Source organism: Vicugna pacos, chromosome 24 (assembly GCF_048564905.1).
Source record: "Vicugna pacos chromosome 24, VicPac4, whole genome shotgun sequence".
In the NCBI taxonomy this organism is placed as follows: Eukaryota; Metazoa; Chordata; class Mammalia; order Artiodactyla; family Camelidae; genus Vicugna; species Vicugna pacos.
Genome location: NC_133010.1, coordinates 2894549 through 2909511, shown reverse-complemented (window position 1 = coordinate 2909511; position 14963 = coordinate 2894549). Strand labels below are relative to the sequence as shown.

Below are 14963 nucleotides of genomic sequence, written 5' to 3'. Positions count from 1 at the left end.
TGTTCCAAATTGATAAACCTCAGTGTACTGATTCCTTGCTTTTTCTTGTTTGCGCCTTATTGGCTAATAGCCCCATACTTGTAATTAACCCTATAAAACCTCATGTGCAGGTCTTGTTGGTGCTCAGAGCTCTGGAGCAGAGAAGCCCCTCTGAGGCCACCGGCGTAATAAATCTCAGTACTCACACCCTCTGATTGGTGCTTGTTTCTTGGCTGGCCCTTTGTTTCCCTAACAACACAAGCGATAATGCCCGTGAGATAAATCTGCGGTGGCTGCTGGCAGGTCCCCATGTCTCACGTGGGAATATCTGAAACATCCTTCTCACCACTCAGAGTCATCCTCAGCCCACCCCACACCTCCCGCTGTTAAATGCAGGAGCACAGGCAGGGCCCGGCCTTTGCTCTCTCTGTGTCATCACAGTGAGACAGGATGGAAGGGAGCAGAGCACAGCCATTCTAGGAAGGCCACAGCAATTAACATCAAAATGGTGAAGGATTCAACCCCAATAGGCCTTGAGGCTCAGGATGAAGAGATTTAACTTCTAGCAGATCTTCAGCTTCATTAAACACCCATTGTAATAGTAACATGGTGAATAACATGCCCCAGGCACAATGGCAGTCCCAAGGCTAGCCACAAAAGGTCACAGTGTGGGAAATGGCCAACTCCCTGGGAATCCCAGCCCCTTGCCCTAAGGCTAGTCCTTCTACTTATTAGCATATGAAACCACCAAGCCCAAGAAAACTAGCAACACAGCACCACCTCGCGGTCATCACTCTCTCTCCCTCTTCGGAGAAGGCCCTCACTCTGTCTGTGAAGTGTGTACACACTTTTAATCTGAGCATCAAACCCCCACACCTCGTGACGTTTCTCTTGCCTTTCAATGTATCTCTCTGAATAAATCTACCTTTACTCAACACTGGCTTGCTGTTGAATTCTTTACTGCACGAAGCCAAGGAACAAAATCTGGTTGGGCATATCCCAGGGCCTCAACCAAAACATGGGTCACAGCACTTCTCATGCCTCCCGTTTTTTTCTTCTTGTGTCAACAGTACTGGGTTGTGAAGGGAACTCTGAGGCCCCAGCTAAGGGACAGAAGCAGCCTCCAGAACTTCAATTGGTGGGTAGCCTCTCCCCCAGCAAGGGCGTTGGGTTCTTCCCGGTTCTCTGTGTTTCTCTGTTGTGCTGACTCACCAGCCAGAGAGCGTTCTCCCTAGGCCTGTCTCCACAAAACCCTTCTCTCCAAAATACAAGCAGATCAAGTCACAATCCTCTTGTTCATCCAGAAAATGTTCAGCCCACTTTTTCACTCCCCAATAAATACCTAACTGTCCTCCCTCCCATCCCACCACTTCTTTCTTTGTGAGAAATCTGCACTCTCCACGCACCATCCTGAACGCAGGTGCCTTGCTGGCTGGGACTGAGATGCTTCTTTCTCACACACCCTGCGTCCTTTCACTTTCCCCTTGTTACCTTAAAAAAGCCTTTCCTGAGTCACCCACCCCCCTGATTCTGAACTTCACAAAATGCTGAGGTTGCAGTCACTGTGTGCATACCTCCCAGGTGTTGGCTGGGATTCCTTCCCAAGATCTTCATTAAGGAGCTGCAACAAGAAGTTTAAAGGGGCTATTCCTTCATCTTAGCGGAGGAGCCTGGAAAAAACCTAAATGGCTTTGTAGAGAGAGTTAACCAGGGACAGAGATGTCGCAGGTCCTAGTCAAAACTGTCATGAGGCAAAATGTTCTTCATAGGCTCAGAGTGGCTTCTGAACGCGGAGTCGGCAGGGAGGAGATGACAGGCAGTGAGTGGTGTAATTGACACAGATTATGCTCCCCCAGCAGGGGAAGAATTGGTATTTTTCTAGTTTTCCAAACAATTTCTTACTACCTTTTTCTCTTATTGTGACATACCATTTCCTACGAATTAAGCATATCAATATCAGTTATTTGAGCCATTTGGGGGAAGCTACATGATGCCATTCACAGGGCTGGGGCATGACAGCCACACCAGTCTAGGTTGAAAGACCAGTGGGGATATTTCCAAGGTATTAACAGGCATGCAGCAAACTCCCCAGCTTCAATGACCTCATCTCAATGCTGGGGCCAATAAAACTACCAAGCAAAGTGCGTGATGATTATGGCCGACACCTGTTTACTAGGTAAGTGCCAGTGACAGCTGCCGCTTAATGGGGAATGAGTACGATGATCAATGAAGCCCTGTCTACCTGGCAACACGCGCCCTGCCTTCCTGCCTTGGTGCAGCAGCAGAGTTTGTTTAGCTGAGATGAACGCCCCAAGAGCAGCCCCGACGAGAAAGCTCTCAGCTCTGCACGGTGAGACGTGTTCCTTTCCTTCTCAGAGCTGATCACAGTTTGCAGTCATCTGTTTTTATGTTTATCCCTTTTCTAACTGCCTCTGCTCCGGAGTTTTTGCTCAAGCAGCGCAGGGCCTGGTGTGTCTTGCGGCCTGCCAGATATTCTGGGCTGGGAAACAGCCGAACCCACATCTAGCTTTGGTGCTGAACGGAGAGGGCAGAAGGCCCAGGGTCCCATGCTGAATCGAGACCCCTGCATCCAAAATTCTGGTCTGACTTTGGGCAAATTACCCAGTCTTCTTTACCTTGAGATTCCTCATCTGTCCATGAAAATAACTGCCCATGGCACACAGAGTTACAAAGATTAAAGGAAATCACCAAATTCACAACCTATTCAAAGGGCTACCAGTGCATCCTCAACCGACATATGCTGCCTTTACTGCTCTGACGCATGCTAAGCGGGGTGGCCCCACACAGTGAACACTGCTAAGTGCCAGTGTGTTAAGTGCTTCATGTGTGCTATAATACTCTTTAGAACTTACAACATTCCCAGGAAGAAACGAATATTATCATGCCCGTTTCACAGATTCTCCAACAGGTTAAGAGAGTTTACATTCTAGTCCAAGACCCTATGGTGAGGAAATGGCGATTTTAACCGGAATCTGGGCCCAGGCCTTGGCTCCAACTCTCTCCCATCCACCTGACCACTTGCCTATGAATTCCACCTGTCCAATACACAAGTTTGCAGCCGGCCAGCTTTTAAATGCAATGTGTGCCAACGTATGTCATTGTTGGTTAATTACCATAATCTGTTCTCAGAAACCACTACAGTAAAGACAGGTGGACTTAAGGAATTCTGACTTGCGTTCTCCTGTAATGTTCAGAAACCCTTCCCTATACCACCAAATCCAAATGTATGCTTCCTCCATGTTTATGTTTTCACATGGCTTATTAATTAGAAGGTACCTGCAGTAATTCCATCTCGGTTGCTTTCCAAGGTTGCAGATTATCCATAATCAGTCTGTGAACGAAAATACTACAATGTGAATGAAAATGCTGCAACCATGTGTGTAAACAAAGAATACTGAAACCAAGTCATTAAAGGCTGCCGCCACCACCCAGCTAGGACAGGCCTGCAGCCCATCCGATGCAGCAACTCACCATGGTGCCTTCTGAGCAGACTCAGAAAAAGAAAGGACAGGCTACTGGCCCTAGATAGCTAGGTGCTTGTCTAAAAAATGGATTCAATGAGTCTAAATATTTGCTTCCTCCCGTATATACAAAAGCACTACATTCTTGAACTTGAGATACCTCGCTTTCTTTAGATAACAAGCAATCTTTTATTGTTCCAACAACCTGGTCCTTGTTGTAAAGCTCCTATATAACCTCGCTCTTCCTCAACCACTTGGGAGCAGTCCCTCAGAGAGATCTGAGAGGCTGTCATCCCGGCTCGAATCCTCCCGCCAAATAAAACATAAGTCTTAACTTTTAGGCTGCACATGTGTTTCAGTCAACAGTTTTGGACACCATGAAGGGACCAACAGCAGACTTCTCTCCACCTCAACTCTCCGAGTAACCGGAGCCTTGGTACCAGCAGTGGCCCTTTGTGCCCATCGGCCTCCTCGGGGAGTCCAGATGAATATGGGTGAGTCTCTCCTGTTTCTTGGATCTCACATATTGGTTGATGATCCTGAGTTTTATCTGGCAGTGTTTCCAGGTACGTGGCCCTCCAGTTGAAAGAAACTGGGGTGAATTACCAACCCAAAGGAGACATACTGGGTGGGGTCTGGTTGAAAGATAACAGGAAATACCCACCTTGAGGAGACGTCCGAAGTGTGTCCGGTGGAAACATATGAGGAAAATACTCACCTAGTGGAGACGTCCCGAGTGGGACGTCCCAAGTTGAAAGACACTGGGTTCAGGACTGAGTGGTTAGGTATGAGTCTGGTCTAATGTTTTCCTCAATTTGGTTACCTCCATTTAATTTTTCAGTATAGAATTAAAACTCTTATTAGGAACCTTTCAACTCCAAAAATGAGGCCCTCCTCCTGCCTGGTAACAGATTTCTCGGGTGTCAGAGAATCTTCCAGGAGTGGTAGAAGGAAAGACTTAATGCCACAGAGTTGTCCCTGCAGGAAATCTTACTAGCAAATTTATTCTGAGAACCCGACCTTACAATGGGGAAAAGAACTTTCCAAAAAAATAAAAAACAGAAAAAAAAAATAAGAAATGACACATTGCCATCCTCCAACTGTTACCCCAGACAGGTTTATGTACATACAAAATTTACAACATTAATTGGTAATAAGAAAAAAAAAAACTCACTCTGAAAGTAACTAAACAGGCCTGATAAAAACATTTTTTGGAATTCTGAACTTATAATACCAAAATCCCCTTTATGGGGAACTTGGATTTCTCTTCCTGTGTCCTTGAAATATAAATGTTTTATCTTTCTCTGGGTGTTTTAAGTGTGTGTATGTATGCGTATATATGTGTACTTTTTTTTTTAAAGGAAACCTTGGACTCTGCCATACAAAAGGTTCAAGTATTTTGTACATATGGTGGCCATGCAAATAAATTGGATTGTAAGCAATTCTTTGATTGTACAAATTTTCAGATATTTTGCCATCTTAAACTCTGCTTCATCAGCCTGGACCACAAAGGCCTTTAGCTTTTGGACAGTAAGCCTTTGAATTTTATTTAGGCAACACCCCCACTCTCATGTGGAAGAGCCTCTTCAACTTATTGGTTTAATATCACTATATATGTATATATAAAAATTGACGGCCATATTATGGATCCTTTAATTTGGAAAAACCTTTAAATTGGTGAAAGTTTAAAGAGATATCATTATAAACAGCTGTTTTATTGGTACCTATTAAAATCAAGTTTAAAGGTAGAAAAATATATCTAATGTGTAACCTAAGAACTTAGTTAAAAAAATAAAACTGGTTTGAAAAGCTACATTTGTGTTTTTCATTTCATATAAATGTTTCTAGATATGCTAATAAAAACTTAGAATAATTAATGTTAATTAGTTCGAATAACTGGAAAAAGGATTGTAAAAATGTGAAAAAAAAAAGATAAGTGGCTTATCCCAAATGGATATATATTTTTATATTGTTATTTTGAATGAGATAAATAAAATGGACATTTTTGGATTTAGATACAAGGTTTTGATACTACACTACGTAAAGTTAAAATAAAAGGGCCAAAGAGATCACCTACACCCCCGAACATTAAAGTTCAATTAAGTCCGTTTTATTTACCGCAGTTTAAATTATATGTATACATAGACTGAAATACTTGATCAATAATTGGGACAACAGACCAATTAATCAAGTTAAAAACTAAGAAGGGCCTAAGCTCTTTGTCTGAAACTTGGGCATCCTAGAGATGTCTATAAAATTATATACAATGCACAAAAAAAAAAGGCTTCTGGCACTCCTTCTAGAAATAAATATTGATTAAACCTAATAAATATAAAAATTAAAGATATAAGATTTAATAAAATTGAGATAAAAGTTTGTGAAATTGGTATATTTAAATGGTCTTTATACAATCCTTTTGCTTATGTTGTGGGATAGATATGTTTCAGTGGAAAAATGCTTCCCCTTCTTGGTATTATAAGGCTGGGCACATATCTGTCCCTCTGAAAATATTAATTGAACTAATTAAAGGAAACCAATATTGATACATGAGCCGTCCAATATAAAGTAAATATAAAAACTAATATTGAGTGGCTAATAAAAAAATATAATTAGAGTTTTACCCTGAGATTAACTTATAACACAAGGAAAAGAGACCTTACTAAATGCCTGATGCAAGCTTTGGAATACATGATAAAGTAAAGCTTAAAGTTTTAAAACATGGAGTTCTTTGTTTACAGCTCTTCTCACTGACACAAAAATGCCAATTAAGGAGATAAAATTGGGTCTGGGTGACAGAGCAGTTCTCTGGGGACCTGGAAGAGAGTGTCTTTGTCTTGCAGATCAGAAATATAAATACAACAAACAGTGACCTAGGACTGAGCCTAATTACCTCAAAGAAAATAGAACTTAAGGCCAAGAAATTTTTGGCAGTTGAGAACTCAGAACTCTGACAGGTCCTTCAGACTTTGTGAAGAAATCTTAACTCTGCTTCATAAATAGTAAGCCTTAGTGATTTGAGCAAGCAAATTCAGCTTACTGCAACTATTATTATACCTATATTATAAGTAAGTTTTAAAGTGAAGCTATGAGATCTCTAGCTTTTGTCTGTTTATAAGCCTGCGTACACATTATAGATGTGAGATATTTCTACTGCTAAAAAAAAAATCAAAGTCAAAGAGCTTTGCTTAATTGATGTAAAAAATAAGAGCTTAAAAATTATTTTTAAAATAAAAACTGAACAAATTGATTTTCAGCGTCACGTGAAATGGAAAATATTCAATATTAAGGTAATATTTGATATTGTTTAGTTTAAGTATGTTCTCATTAATATAGACATCTTTAAAGTCATCAATATTAAGTATACTACCTTTACTGTACCTAGGTTTAATGAAAATCAAATAAAATCCTGTTATATCTGTTGCAGATTTGTCAAAAAAAAAAACAATATTAATGTGGTGTGGTAAAATTTTAAGTAAATTAAATGCAAATGAGGTGAGAGCTTTGGGTAAATATTTAAAATATATTTTTAAAATGTATGCTTAAGATAATCTCTAAATATCTGCAAATTCTAGAGTTGTGCTAAATTAAGTTAAATGATAGGATTTTATTAAATACCTATGCCATTTTCAGATAAAATAAGATTGAAATATGAATTACTTAACATTTAACTTCCTCTTACAGTGAAAATAAAGGTGTTTAGAAATATTAATAAATGATTGGTGCCACCCTGAAATAGTCTCTATTAGTAAGGGAATGATCTCAGTATCCTAGGAAAGTAAGATAAATGTGTAAAGGAAGATATAAGAATGGAATTATATTTTGTTAATGAAAAATAGTGACTTTCTCTGGAAGCTGGTTACTTCTGAATGGAAGAGAAAATAAGGCACACACTAATATGAGTATAGAAAGCTGTGGAAGGCTTGTGGAAGAGGAAACCTGAGGAAAAAGTTTTGTACGTGGTCAGAATTGGCTAAGTTTTGAATCAAATTGGGCAAAGTAAATGAATCTTAGAAGTAAGCTGGTACAAGATTAAATTTGGATTTCTCTCTGTTAAGAGGAAAATATTTTCTTAAAATGTTAATCCACCTTCAATAACAGATTATAAAACTTCTTATACCACTTAGCTGATTTGTTCTGCCTTTATCTTTGACGTATTTTCTTGTTAATGAATTAGTACTGCTTTACAGTGTTCTTTATGTTTATCTGACCAAGTGTTCTGAAATCTTTTAACAAGCTCCCCAAATATCAAATTCTAATTAAAATTCTTTTAATCTCCAGTTAAGTTTGGGATGCTACAGAGGAACCCTGAAACATCCCAAAGAGAGATTTTAAACTAGTAAAATTAATTTGGCATGTTAAATAACATGGTATTGTCAAATGAATCATAAAACTTCTAAGGTTATATTGAATGAGAAAATATTATTAATATAGATATTGTAGAAATTATATGGACTCCCTAAAATTCTGGTATATCTGAAATGTTACCAGTGATAATTATTGGTATAGTGAACAGATTTCTTTATCGATTTTAGTGTAACAGTGTTTAACCATGCTTTTAAATCTTTTGTTATTTATAGACAGTTAATTGTTTTCTTCTGATGATTTTGCAAAATGCTTTCTATTCAAGGAGATTTACTGATTTCTAATAAATTTCAAACTATAGCACTGAACTAAACTGGGTAAGAAATTTTAAAGTTCTAATGAAAACTCTCATTAAAAGAATTAGTTACATGGGACTGAGTAAACTGGTTAATATGATTATAATTTTTGATATTGTTTGAAATACTACTGGCTTTTAACCTGTTTCCCAGACATAAAGAATCTCTTCTCCTTAAGCTAGTTATGGTTCACAGCAATTTGATAAACTATACCTATGTAATCTGACTTGGAACAGTTATCTTTTCTCTCTATCTGATCCCTCAAGAAACTAAAAACACTTAGGCCCCCAGTGGCTCTATCAGACAAATTAGGAAGTTCATCTCCTCACAGATATAGTACAATAAAGGTATTTTCAGGATTTTAAAGAGAAAAGAATTTACCTAAATCTGTAAGGCAGAAACCCATGAAAGCCTTGATGTGGCTTTCCTGGCCTTAGCAAACCTTATTAACATTCTACCCTGAGACTCCATATTAAAACTTCCAACACAGCCAATGTAAAAAAGCCTATATGATCAAATAATCAGTCTTAACTTGTAAAGAAATAAATCTTCATTTGGCTTTATTTGAGAAAACTGAGGGTAACTTTAGAGAGAAAAATGATTATTTTATAGTGGATATTAAATTCTAGTTTTCTTAATTGAGGTCCATATTTACTAAGACACTTCCCAGACCATTCCTTGCTGTTATGTCACATTGCTGTACAGTTTAATTGAATTATGAAAAGGATACTCTAGGTTTGTTTCTGAAGCTCAGTAATCTATCCTTGGGTAAAGTTCCAATGCCCCATGACCTGCAGGCAGGGGATTATACATACTGGAACAGGCATGACTTAAAGAACTGTCTACAACCTGAATGGAAGGTCCCTTTATCAGGGACTCTTAACTAGACCATACACACCAAAGCTGAAGGAAACGGACTCTCGGATTCATTTCCTATCAGAAACAGCCCCTGCAGTGCACTGTCCTATAGAGCACTGCTCACCTTAAAACAATGCCCAAATGGAGAAAAAGCTACCAGGCCAGGATGAGAAGAAGACGACATCTGAGATAGACAGCTGACCCAAGACAACGGACCAGGTCTGTATAACAATTACTTTGTTAATTTCTCCAACCTTTGATTATGTACTACTCCAATTGTTAAGTTTATGATAAATTACCTATGTCTAGTACTTCTGTGTTACCTTGGTGGGATTCCCTACTCCAAGGCTCTAACTAGATAGCCCTCAGCAACGTTATTCTCAAAAGAAATTATAGTTCTGTATAGGCCACTGTTGATCTTAGAAGGTTGGAGACTTCACCTGGCTAATTAATACCTGCTCTGACCCTGACCATAAGTATGAACTTTCTTATAAGATCAAACTCAATCAAAAACGCAAGCAAAATTTTAACCCCAAAATACAACTTCTCGACTATTAAATTCTTACTCGTGATTTCATTAACGTTACTAGCTGTATTACTTTTATCCTGTCTATTTTATAAAATTGTTGTCTATTACATTTCCCAATCTGTAACAGGCCTACAAGATTGATGATGGCTAAACATCTTGAAGAAACAGATAAAATTTATTAACCTGAATAAAATACATATAATAGTGTTTCTAGGTATGGGAATGAGCAATGAAGGGGAAACAGTTCCAGGATAATAATAGACTAGTAAGGCATGTGATCCAGAGAACTTTTAGTATCAACAGGATCTGATAAAAAAAAAACTAACACCTTGAATGGCAACTCAGAAGATTCTTCTCCTGAGCTAGGAATGAGCCATTATAGCACCATGGACAAAATTGGTCATGAAATGTCTCTCAAAATGTTGGTCGAATTTAGGACCAAGGGGGAGCACTGTGAATGAAAATACTACACTGTGAATGAAAATACTGCAACCAGGTCAGGAAACAAAGAATGCTGAATCCAAGTCATGAGCAGATGCTGCCAACCCCCAGTGAGGACATACCTGCAGCCCGGCCTCTCAGCCACTCACAGAGGTGCCCTCTGAGCGGACTCAGAGAAAGAAAGGACAGGACACTGGCCCTAGATAGCTAGGTGCCAGCCAGAGGAATTCTTTCAATGACCCAAATGTTTGCTTCCCACCATACATAGAAAAGCACTAAATACTTGAACTTTTGATATCTGGTTTTCTTTAGATAACAAGCAAAATTTTATTGTTCCAATTACCTGGTCTTTTTCGTAAAGCTTCTATATATCCTACCTCCTCCGCTACCTCTTGGGAGAAGTCCCTCAGAGTGATCTGAGTGGCTGTCATTCCGGCTCGAGTCCTCCAGCCAAGTAAAACATAACCCTTAACATTTAGGCTGAACGTTTATTTCAATGAAGTCCCAGAATAGACACAACTCATCAAGTCTGTAATGGAACACACTGAATCAGGAACCAAAAGCATGTTTTGTTTCGGAAAAACTACGGGTTCCTTTTTCTTCCTGTCATTATGCAACCCCTCCAGAACTCATTAATTTGATGTCTGCTCCTCTGGCAACCAAACTCATAGAAGAGTCAACTCAGCAAAGCATCCTGCTGGGGAGAAACCCCCGCAGCAGTACTGCAGGCTACCTGCCTTCCCGTACGCTCTGCTGAACCTTGGTGTCCTCCGGGGAGACCAGGCCAACAGAGTTGTTCCTAACAGCTGCAAAGTCGCACACGCTAAATAAATCACTTGATTTTATACGATATTTTACGTATATACCCATTTCTGAAAACAGCTTTGCCGGAAGCCCAAATCTTCAACACCAATCTGCAAAGTCAAATCCGGTCCCCAAGGGAAAACAAGACTTAATACGATGCTAAGGACTCCAAAGTCCTCTCAAGGACCGACAACCAAACTGCCTGCAGGTCTGCAGCTGCAGGCGGTTACATGTCTGCTTTTAAAGCAACCCCTTCCTGCCCTTGGGCGCTACAATGTCCCTCAACTCCTTCCCTTCTCAGGGTAAGAGCAGTCGCTACAGAACCTTGCAGGGCAGCACTGACATGACTGGACAAAGAGGATCAGAGCTTAACTAAGCCTTCTGATGACATAGCTTGTCACTCGGTCACTTTACAAATGAAGATATATATAGAGAGAGGTGGGGTGATATTGCTCAATGTCACACAGCTAATAAGTGGCAAAGTCTATAACTCTGCTCTTCCCTTCAGCGTGACGCCCCAGCTGTGAGGCCCACAGTGTTCTCTCGTGCCTACCTGAACAGTCCTTTCCTGTCACTCATAACCCACCACAGTGTCTAACCTTAGCCTGCCTTTTCGGCATCTTTTACCTCCAGTGTCACAGGAAAAAGTTGGTTTCGGCCACTGTATGTCTTCCGGCTCCCGGGAACCTCAGTGCTAAGGCTGGTCTTCCCTGTGCATCCGACCACCAGCTCAGAGGCTCTTCCTCCTCTGCAGGAGGACCATTCCACTCTCTGCAGGGACACCCCCTCAGGGGAGCCCAATTCTCGCCCTCAGCACAGCAGGTGTCCCAGGCCACATCCCGAGGTTCCCCATTAGGACTGCATGTGCCCAGGTATGCTAATCAGAACGGCAGCCTCAGAGCCAGGGATTATGCCTGGGCCACCCTGCAAACCTACTGCCCGCCTCACAGCCCCCAGCCAGCAGGTCACCTGCAAGTCACAGCAAGTGCCCCACCCAATCCAGAAGCCTCTTCATTTGCCAGCAACGCTGATGACTGGTCTCCAAACTTTGGTCAATTTTGCACAAAACAGCACCTTCAACTGTGAAGCAGGGGGTTTTCGCTTCTGCTCCCCATACTTACTGGGAAAGTCAAGGGAAACGAAGAGGTCATTTCTCAACACTTTTATGATGAAACCCTCCCACCCACAATACTCATATGCTCAAGAGCTTTGGATCCACGTGATTTTGTTTCCCTTACACTAAGTGGCTCAAAACACTGAGGGATTCTTACTCTTTTGAGGGTATTTGTACTCAGTTTATCGGCTTTAATCTGTTTTTGTCTCTCTCTTCAGTATCCCTAGCAATTGCCACCTCTTACTTTCTTCAGCAGCCTCCCTCCCAACATCTAGTCTAGGAAATCAGCTGTGATGAGGGGCCCGGGGACAGTCACAGAAGATGCAACTAAGGAACAGAGAGGCTACATAATTTGCCCAAGAAGATCAGCTTCAACCCCCAACAGTGTGTGTTAAGGTCCTCTGTTTAACTCTTATGCTAAGCAAGCTAACTTTTTGTAGATTATAGTTATAAACAGATGAGGTATCAAAATACACACAAGGACACACATCAACTCTAAGATGCTCATTAACTCCACTATTTTGTTTCTTTTTCTTTCTATTAAAAAAATTAAGAAACTCTGCAGTCAGTATAGCAAAATGTTACTGGGCTTTAAATCCCGAATATAGAGGTGTTAAGTGTGTCATTACCCATACTTATTTGTATGTTCACAAGACAAAATGATTTGAAAGTCCCTCTCCCCTCCCATTACTCACTACTGGCTCTCACCTGAGCTCCCAGACCACACATTTAAAAGTCTTTCACTTTACCCACAGCTGAACACATCAGTTTTCCCCCAGAAATCCCTCTGCAGCTTTCCCTCCTCACAGCAAAAGAGGACCATCATTTACCTCATTAATCCACACAGAAACCTTGGCCTTACTCCATCCTACATTCACAGACAGCATTCATCCTTTCCTTTTTACCATCTTAACATGCCTTCAATCTGTTCGCTTTTACCCACTGACCGTCCCACCGCTCAAGAGGAAGCCACCAACACTGCCCACCTGGACTCACAAGTCTCCCAAGTGGCCCCACAGCCACTCTCCCCTATTTGATACAAATGGGATTGTGTCACTCTCGTGCTTTTTGGACTCTTTTCAGACCCACTGTTCCTAGAAGAAATTCCAAGTTCTTCACCTGGTGAAAGTCTTTGCCATGAAACTGTCAGCACAGGGAGGGCAGGACCAGCCCTCTCCCCTCAGCTCCACCCTCTGGCAGAGCATCAGCTTCGATGGACCTGCTGAGCTACACCAGCCTGTATTCTAAACCTGGTCTTGAGTTCTTAGCAAACTGCTTCACTTATCCTTACAAATCCAAGGTAGGTTGGAAAGATTTTAGATGTTGAGCTAGACTATTGATTTGGGGATTTTGCACTAGCAACCTGCAATGTCATGTTCTAATGATTCTGTCTTCTTAAAACCACACCCAGATTAAAGGAGTATTTGTGGAATGCCTTCGGAGTAAAAGGGAATGTACTTTTACAGAATTTGTGTTTTATAAAATGAACAACCTGGACAGGGTCACAAATGGAACCACCTCACAAGTGACAGAAGACAGTTGAGAGGCACAAAGCAACAGGTCACAAAGATGGTAAGAGCAAAATTGATTCTCCAACACCCCCAAAAATTCCTGAAAGAAGCAAAAATTCTGAATTTTAAAAGTAAAAGTCTATCATATAGGGAAATGAAATAAATAATCCTCTTCATCAGGGTTTCAAGATCTCACTCCAGAGTTTTTAGCAGGCCATAGTGAATCCTAGCACAGAAAAATCAGATGGACTAGTGGTGAGAAAGTTCCAGGAAAACTGCAGTTATTCCTCAACTTCTATAAGGACATACACTCACCTGCCGAAGGTGAATGTAGACCGCATTCTGTAGAAATTCGGAAGCTTCCCGGCTCCGCTTCAGGATGCCGAAGACAAGGACAGCTTGGAAGTATGCTTCTAACACAGTCACCGGCATTCTTACACTGCAAGGGAATCGGAGGCCCCCAGTCAAGAGCAGAGATGTTCCTGTCATGGCTCACAGGCCGTGCCTAGGGGACTCAGTGCCCTGCAGCAGCCCAGCCTCAGGTGAGGACCCGCAGCTTGGCCCACCCAAGCAGGAGGGGCACTGTGCTTGAGAAAGCCCATCCCCGATGGCGGCAAGAGGAGCTGGTGGGTTTGAGTGAACCTGAAATTACCCACAGAAATCTGCCTGCATTCATTCAAGTGATACAAACAACAGTAGCAGTCTATTTAACAAAATTTCAATTGTCAGTGGAAATTTTGCCATTCCTTTCCAGTTGTTCCCTGCACTCTGAGACAGGCTTAGGCTCTCTCACACCTGCAGCTCTGTGCAGTAGTTGTGAAGTCATTTTACTTTGCTGCAAGTGTCCTCACTCCCCGTTTCACATTTTCTCTCCTCTCTTAACACAGTCGGATATCTTCCTGGACCTCTCACTGAGTTCCTTGCTCCTCCTCCTCAGATCCTGAAATAAAGGACAAGTGAAACACATGACCAGAAATGGTACTGTGGACTTGAACTTAGTCCTCAGTGACCCCCTAGGTGAGTGCTGCCCACCCTTTACCATCTATTCTCAAGGTTCTGCCCAGGGTGACATCCAGCCCAGAGAGGTAGCCCAGGCCAATTAAAAGCTATGTGGCTTGGGCGTGGGGACAGGTACAGGAGCTGGTTCCGGAGCCAGGCCCCTCCCCACCTCTGCTCCCCTCTCTACCGAGGCTCGACTGCCAAGCACTCAGTCTCCGTGATCTTATGTCCTACTCTTCAACTCTACTCCAAACACTTTTCCTTTTCCTTTTTTCCCTAATTATCCCCAGCTGGAGTGATTTTTCAATCGCGTTATCTGAAAGAAATTCCTGCAGCCGAAAAAGAGGTCTCCAGAGGTCAATGCCCATATGCTAGTTCCTGAAGAGAGCCCCTGGCTAGGGGGACCCTCACCAACACTCATGGGGCATCACACATGTTGCAGGGTCGGCCACCCCCAACAAGAGTTTGCTGTCACCCCAATACCCGCACAGCATCCCTGCTCACAAAAATGTAGTTGGCCCACTAATCGGTTATTAAGAAGCAAAATACAAAATTGCTCCTGTTTCTTACTAAAATTATCTATGAAGC

The 14963-nt window shown here is 41.5% G+C and overlaps 1 protein-coding gene across 1 annotated transcript in view; it reads right to left on the bottom strand.

Moving 5' to 3' along the window:
• LOC140688965 (uncharacterized) overlaps positions 1 to 14963 on the bottom strand; it is a 56141-nt gene that overhangs the window by 5639 nt on the left and 35539 nt on the right. The window lies entirely within an intron of this gene.